Genomic DNA, 7385 nt, shown 5'->3' with positions numbered 1-7385 from the left:
GGGCAGCAGGCCAGAACAAGAGTGCTGCAGCTGGGGTGTGGTACCGGGGTGCAGTGTAGTGCGGTGGCCCCCACCCCAAAGGGAATGCAGTGGTATGCAGCATGCCGGGGGCCAGCAGCAGCCTGGTTCAGGAAGGGGCATAGCCAACTATCTACTACTGGGGTTGGCAACCCCTGGCATGTGTACCATTAGTGGCCCATGGAGACATTTTTCCCTGACACGCTGGGAGGCGCGCAAATAAATTGTTTTTTTGGCCGTGAGGTTTAAGTTGCTGCTTCAGGCTGTGCAGCCACAAGTCCCAGTACCACTGCAGGCACTGGGGCAGAGCCACAAGAATGCAGGCAGTGGCGCTGTCTGTGCTCTACTGTCCCTGCCCCTTGCTCCCAGGCTGCACTCTCCAGTCCAGCTGGCTCCTGGAGGGAGCTGCCCAGGCAGGCAGACACCCTGTCCCACCCAGGCAGGGCAGCACTAGAGTGCTGAGTTCTGGGGCAGGGCAGTTGAAACAGGGTCTGGGCAGCGTGGAGGGAGGTGCCATGGGTGGGCCAGCCTGGTTGGGCCCCTGGGAAGGTGGGGGCTACTCAGGAAGTGGGGGCAGCCCCGCAGGCTCGAGCTGTGGTGGGCGGCCAAGCAGGGGTTCCCCACGGCACTCATGGTAGGGCATGGCCTGGCTTGCACAGCTCCTCAGGGATGGGCCGCAGCCACCCGGCACACGTGGGGATGCTGCCTGGCTGGGGCAGGATGCCAGGCTTGGCGGGGCTTCCCTTCCCCAGATCAGCCTCCCTGCATGCTGGGCGCAGTGCAGGCAGGGCAGAGCCATCCCCGGCGCAGAGGCCTGGCCACTGGAGCCCCCTGAAGCCTGAGAACAGCCACCGCGGCTGCTGCAGCCTGCCTGGGTTCTGGTCTTGCCCACCCGCAGCTCCCTTCAAGGGGCCAGGGCTGGGGCAGGCACTGCACGGAGCTACAGCACTGCAGGCTTCTGGCTGGCTCAGCCCTGAACACCAGCTGTGGTGGCTGTTTGCAGAGCCTGGGGAACAGCCTGCAACTGCAGTTCCTACTCGCACTATACTCAGCTGGCACAGAGACCAAGCAGGCTCCTGGGCCCAGCGTCCTGCCCCAGCCAGGCAACATCCCTTCATGGACAGGGTGGCTGTGCCCCATCCCTACGGAGTTGTGCAGGCTGGCTGGGCCCTGCCTCCAGTGCTGCTGGGCCCCCACTGTGGCCTGAGTAGCAGAGCCCTGGGGCAACCCCTGTTCCCTGCCTGACACCAGGTCTCTATTTACTGTAAACCCCCCCCCCCCCCCAAAACAAAAAACAACATTAATGATTATTAATTGCATGAAATATGCAGTGCATCCTGCCATGTACCCCCTCCACCCCAGTTTTGTTTTTGTGGCACCTTACAAGGTAGACATTGTGGTTTTTGTTGGCACTCCAGCCAAAAAACATTGCCTACCCCTGACCTACTAGAAGTTCCTCCTGCAGAAGCTCCTGAGGGCAAGAAGCTCTGAGCTGCTGGCCAGGGCTGGTTTTTATACTGCTGGGGCCAGCATAGGTACTCTACCTAGTTGTCAAAAATTATAGCTAGTTAGTTAGCTAGCTAGCTATATATAATATTTATATGGTCTCTGTGGTACAAGTAAATTATAATTTTGTTTAATATCTGTTGCACTAAATTACAGCCTTACAAGCTATCACTATGGCCTTGTTCCAGTAAAGGTCTTGATTGCAATGGGATTACTCACATGGTAAAAATGATGCATGCTCTTTAAAATTTGTTGGAGCAGAGTTTAAGATTCCCCTTATTGTATTGGAACAAGGGACAGTAAGAGGCAATGGAAGGCTCCTACTGTTTTCCCTTAGGAATTTTCTAAAACAAATTCATCTTGACCTGACTTTACCCTGGTTTTATTTCTGTTAAACACCTCAGAATGTTTTCCCACCTAAACAAACATGGACTATAATTTAGTCATTCTGGTCACATAGATGCTTTATTTGATTATGTTAGTATCACAGTATGGCATTTTCTTTCAAACTCAATTCATTGTTCCAGCTGTTTTTGTCTTTAAAGTTCTCTCTAAAATGTCTGCATAAATGTCTTGGATATTAGGACAGGGCAGGGTAACACACTGTTTTGCATCTTTAGCATAGAATTTTAAAATTTGCTTGCTGCCCCCCCCCCCACCTCCCATAAGCATTAATGCATTTTACAAAGTGTGATACAAAAATTTGTAATTAAAACAAACAAAACAAATCACTTGAGAGAGAGAGAAGTATATCTGTGCGGCTCCAGCTTAACGCTAAAGCAGCTTCTAATACTGCCTGAAGAAAAGTAGTACTGACCCCATCAAATTTTAAAGCTTGATGATATGTGGAATATAAAACAGCAATGGGCAACAGCAATGCCAGAAGAGACCTTCCTCAGGGAGATTGAAGAAAATGTTTCCACGGCTTGAATCACAGTGGTCGGTGTGAAGATTTCATTAGAAATTTGATTTCCAATTTTCATTTGTCAGATAGAACCTGATCACTATTCAATGCAGGGGAAAGGAAATTCACAATTCCCCTTTTTAATTAGTCATATTAGAGTTACTTCAAAAACATTTAAACTGTGATTTATGTCAGTTAACTGAAATAGCCCATTTCTAAAGCTACAGGTACAGTTATAACCTGATTCTTATGTAGTCATAAAATCAGATCGTCATAGTAGGGTTGTGTCTAAAGATGGAGATAGAAGACAGTAGAATATTTCAGAGCACTAAGGTGTTTAACTCTTTGAGGTTTCCCTGTTTCTCATTACATTCTATGCTTTAGACATGGAGGGGCTTTTGAATATCCTACTAGACTACTGTTTGCAATTTTAGTCTCTGAAATGTCTAAATATCTAGCCATTAGGGCCTAAGGTTTAAGACTTAGCCAAGTTGAAGTGCAGAGCCCTCCAAGCCCTCCATAGTGGGTCAGAGCATGAAAAAGTAAATGGGCTGGAGGTAGCAACAGAAAACTATTCCCCAGACAGGCTGGAGGCAAAGAAGGTAACCCACAGAGTGGCCTTCTCAAAAGTCTGAAGTTCATGCTGATCCCTGGCAGTGGCCATTTTTTTTAAAGTTAAAGAGCTATTTAGTCTTCATTCACTTTAATAGGCATATGCCTGTCAACTAGTAGTTTAGGTGTGGCAGAGAACCTTTGGTGCCTACCACTTTAAGGGCAGAAAACAGGCAGCAGCCAGGTGCCTGATGAGGGCCGCCTTTTTGGACCTAGGGATATAAGCTGGGCTGCAGCTTGCTGCAGGAGGAAAGATGTAACATCCAGCTGAGATGCTGCTCTGGCCAGAGTCAGAAGGTAAGGGCAGGAGCTACGGGGTGGAGGTGACCCCTTGTCCTCAGTAAGATGCAAAACTGTACCTTGTCAAGGAAGGGTGGTCTGTTGGGGCTCCTAGTGGCATGGGATCCCTCAGAAAATGCCAGGCCAGTTACCTCCCCAGCAAAAGGCAGGTTGGGACACCTTATAACCTCAGCCCCACATCCCTGGTGGTGTTCTAACATGCAGGGGGAGCGTAGGGCTTGTTAAGGAGCCTTGAGGCAGAGCTCAGGCCAGAGGAGGGACCTGGGGCTGCACCCAGGTGGTAGGGTTAAGCCTGGGGGTGCAAGTCAGACCCAGTGTGAGAGGGGTGATGAGCAGAGCAGCCCTGAGTGAGCGGAGTGATTAACAGAGTGGCCCCATGAGTGTGGGTGAGTGAGGAGACCCAGCGGGGGCATAGTGGCCTAGCGAGAGGCTAGGAGCAAAATAAGCCTAGTCAATCAGTCAATGCTCAGGTGAGGGTACAATTGCTCAGTCAACGCTCAGGTGAGGGTAGCAGGAGACATCCAACAGATTGCACTGGGGCTGACTGAGGAGAGGAGAGCTAAGCCCAAAGCCAGGTGAGGCTGGGCAGGATGTGTGGGGCCCCTGAGACGAGGGCAGTATGAAAGAGGCTGGGTGAGAGACAATGGAGTAGATGGGACACCAATGAGAGAGGGGTGGCATGAGTGGCCCTCCAGGGCTGTAGAGAAGAGCTACAACTGTGTGCCCTGTTTGCTCTATCCATAGGCTGGAGAAGTAACACCAGAGTAACATCTGTGAAGCATGGGACCCATGGAGGGAAGGTCAGAGTGGGTATTAGGCCCTTATCAGCAGGGCAAGTAATGGGTACCATCCCACCTTAGTAACAACTCTCATATTTTTTCCATTAAGTCATGGCAGGAAAGTGAAGCAGGCAGTTAGCCCAGGAGCAGGGCGACCGGCAAAGACCTGACAAGGAGGCCACCCTGTTACAGTAGGAAACTGCTGTTATGCAAGAAAGATTTCAATCCATCATATTTCAATTCAATTGAGCTTGATCACAGCCCCACCATTCTTATTTTTACCTTTTTTCTCTAGAACATTTGAGTTCATACAAGATTTATATTTCACTCTATGGAAAAAAACAAACAAACCTGTAACTTGCGCTAAGGAAGGGAATAAAGAGAAATAATAAATAGAGATGGAATCAGAATGTCTGAAAAGACTTGCATACAGAAGGATTTCCTCTCATATTAGCATTATGCAGTGATACATTATCTTCTCATGACTTACTACAAATTCTGAGCAGAAGAGTGACACGGGCTTCAAAACATTTATGGCAATGTAGTCAGTAGAACTCCTGTCAGTTGAGATCATTTAATAACAATCTTCCTCCAGTAAAGCAATGCTTATCTGTGCTCTCCAGATGCTGGAAAGTTTTGTTACCAGCAATTGTTTGAGGCCTATTCTTAAGTCAATGATGTTTCAACATCTAATTTTGCATCTTTACTTTTTGGTTGGTACTTCTGAACCTTAAATAGTTCTGGAAAGAGAGATAACTTTCTGAAGAACGTGTGTCCAGTGTCAAGCCACACTGACTATATTCAGCTTCAAGAAAACAAATGCTTAGTGTCATAGTGCCTGAACCAGCTTCTGTTATGTTCCTTATCATGTATAAATAATCCCCTGAAGCAGTTCCAGAAGTAGGACTTCCTGGTACCAACTGATGCATGACAAGTTGGTGGAATCTAAGCTTATATAAAGGGAAACAGCCTTGCAAAGCAGAGAAATTCAGGCAATGACTAAGTCTACTTATAAAGTGTCACTGTAAGTGTTGGACACCCATGGAATACTGTGTGGAATGCAGAATCAAAGGCAATTGGTGATGGTACATCAAAAGTAGACCCAACAGGCTCCTGATTTTTGGTACCCATATAAAGTGAAAATAGCTTTACTTTGTGATGGATATGTCCATACCTGTGTTTATTGAAAGTTAAGGGTATTTGTTTTAGCTATGTACTGAAGCATATTATGTGGCAATTAAAATTCAGACTTTCCTCTTGAACATCAGAAAAGTATTAAATTTTCATCATCCTTGATAGAGTCTAATTTCTTTACTCTATCAGTGTTTTTCAGGCAGCCCAAGTGTCACATGGAGGCATGATTTACATATTCATTAAATAATTTGCATTCAGGAGTATTGTTCAATATTTTAGGACCGTTTCCCCTTATTAATGTGTGTTTAATTCAAGAAACTATCCAAATAACCCGAAAAACTGAATCCTTCTATTAAAAATAAGGCTTATTTGTTAGTCAAAGGAAAAAAAACCCCAATGTGCGAGTATTAAAATACTTATTAATATCATTGTTACATCTCTCAGTAAGCACATATTATGACTTAATGGTATTTAGATGCATGAGAGTAAAACATTATTATTGTGAGAAATCTGTTAAGAATTTCCTTATTCTTCAGAGAATGATGCCTGTTGTCCTTCTTTGCTTTGATGATATGACAGTAACTGAATAGTGAGAAATATCTTTGAAACCATCTATTAGTGGAAAATAACCAATCTCATCCATTCAGCAGATACGGTAAAGTTCAGAACAAACCACACCGTATATGTTTTTATGTATGTTTGCCAATTACTAAGCATCATAAAAATGTACTTTATATGCACACAGAGAAGTAGCCAGGAAATCAGCTCTCTCCCTATATATTTTTTTTTTTTTTCTCCTTAATACTGATTTGAAGACTTGGGAAATGCTTGATGCTTGTAATAGCCTGTCACCAAACAAACACCTGTTAAATGCTCTTGACAGGGAGAAGAAAATTAATATTTCTACTTTGGGGGATTGAGACACCTGCTTTGGAAGAGTTATCAAGAGTTTGAATTGTTAAGAATGCTTATGTAATGCACCATATTTTCTTTAGACCCTAGGCCTGGAAAAAATGTGCCTTTATTAAGAATCAAATTTTGTGAAGAGACACTTTTTTTTTTTTTTCCTTCTTTACATCCATTTCTGGACTTCATTAATGCTTCCAAGTATGCTGCACTGATTGACAAGCACTGGTAAAGTGCGAACCTCTAAGTAGTGTAACTGGAATGAACCATAAGAAGCAGTGGCATAAGGTGTTCATTGTGTGCCTGATATGGGTACCCAGGGGCATGGGTGAGGCAAAGGGAAGTCTTACTTCCCTAATAGTGGCTGCTGCTCAGCATCTGCAGCATCAGCTCTCCTCACTTCTCCCCTACCCCTCAAATGCACTGCTCTCCCTGGCTCCCATGGCTGGGCAGCCCAGAGCCTCCTCTGCTGTGGCAGGGTAGGGATCTTGAAGGCCCCTCATAGTCAGCACCCAGGGCAGATGCTCCCCTCATCCTGCCATAGTTTAACTAATGACATTTAAATGCCAGTTAAAAGCATGACCAACTTACCTGCTATTCTTTGGTCTGCATTTCTCAAAAGACCAAGCTCTGAATTGGGTATGAGTTTAGTTTGGAGAGAAGGCTGTGGCTGAATTTTATTTTATCTCAAATAGTGCTATAGAGCATAATCCTAATTTTAGGTACCATTGTATACTTGGTAGGCCTGTGCAAAGCAACTAGTAGTATTCGCTTTGGATGCAGATTTGGCAGACAGCGATTCGAATCACTGTCCTGAATTGATTCAGCCAAATCTGATTCAGAGACTTGGCAGAAATAATCCCTACCCTGCCACAGCAGAGGCAGCTCTGTGCTGCCCTGCCCAGCCATAGGAGCCAGGGAGAGGAATGCAGACATTTCGTAGGCCTGTGCAAAGCAACTAGTAGTATTCGCTTTGGATGCAGATTTGGCAGACAGCGATTCGAATCACTGTCCTGAATTGATTCAGCCAAATCTGATTCAGAGACTTGGCAGAAATAATCCCTACCCTGCCACAGCAGAGGCAGCTCTGTGCTGCCCTGCCCAGCCATAGGAGCCAGGGAGAGGAATGCAGACATTTCTCATCCAGGCCCATCCCCTGCCCACTCTCCCAGACCAGCAATGGCTGCATCGCCTACCCCAGCTCCCAGCACTTAGGATGGGGGGAG

At 46.1% G+C, this 7385-nt stretch overlaps 1 long non-coding RNA gene across 1 annotated transcript; it reads left to right on the top strand.

The window, feature by feature from the left end:
* The first annotated feature begins 3269 nt into the window (after positions 1–3269).
* Positions 3270–4261, top strand: LOC102372894. Its single transcript, XR_324284.2, has 3 exons — positions 3270–3337; positions 4085–4140; positions 4229–4261. It is a non-coding gene; the product is annotated as an uncharacterized LOC102372894 (long non-coding RNA).
* The last annotated feature ends 3124 nt before the right edge of the window (positions 4262–7385 follow it).

This window comes from Alligator sinensis, unplaced genomic scaffold (genome assembly GCF_000455745.1).
Source record: "Alligator sinensis unplaced genomic scaffold, ASM45574v1 scaffold285_1, whole genome shotgun sequence".
NCBI classification, from domain to species: domain Eukaryota; kingdom Metazoa; phylum Chordata; order Crocodylia; family Alligatoridae; genus Alligator; species Alligator sinensis.
This window is presented reverse-complemented; position numbering and strand designations above follow the sequence as displayed.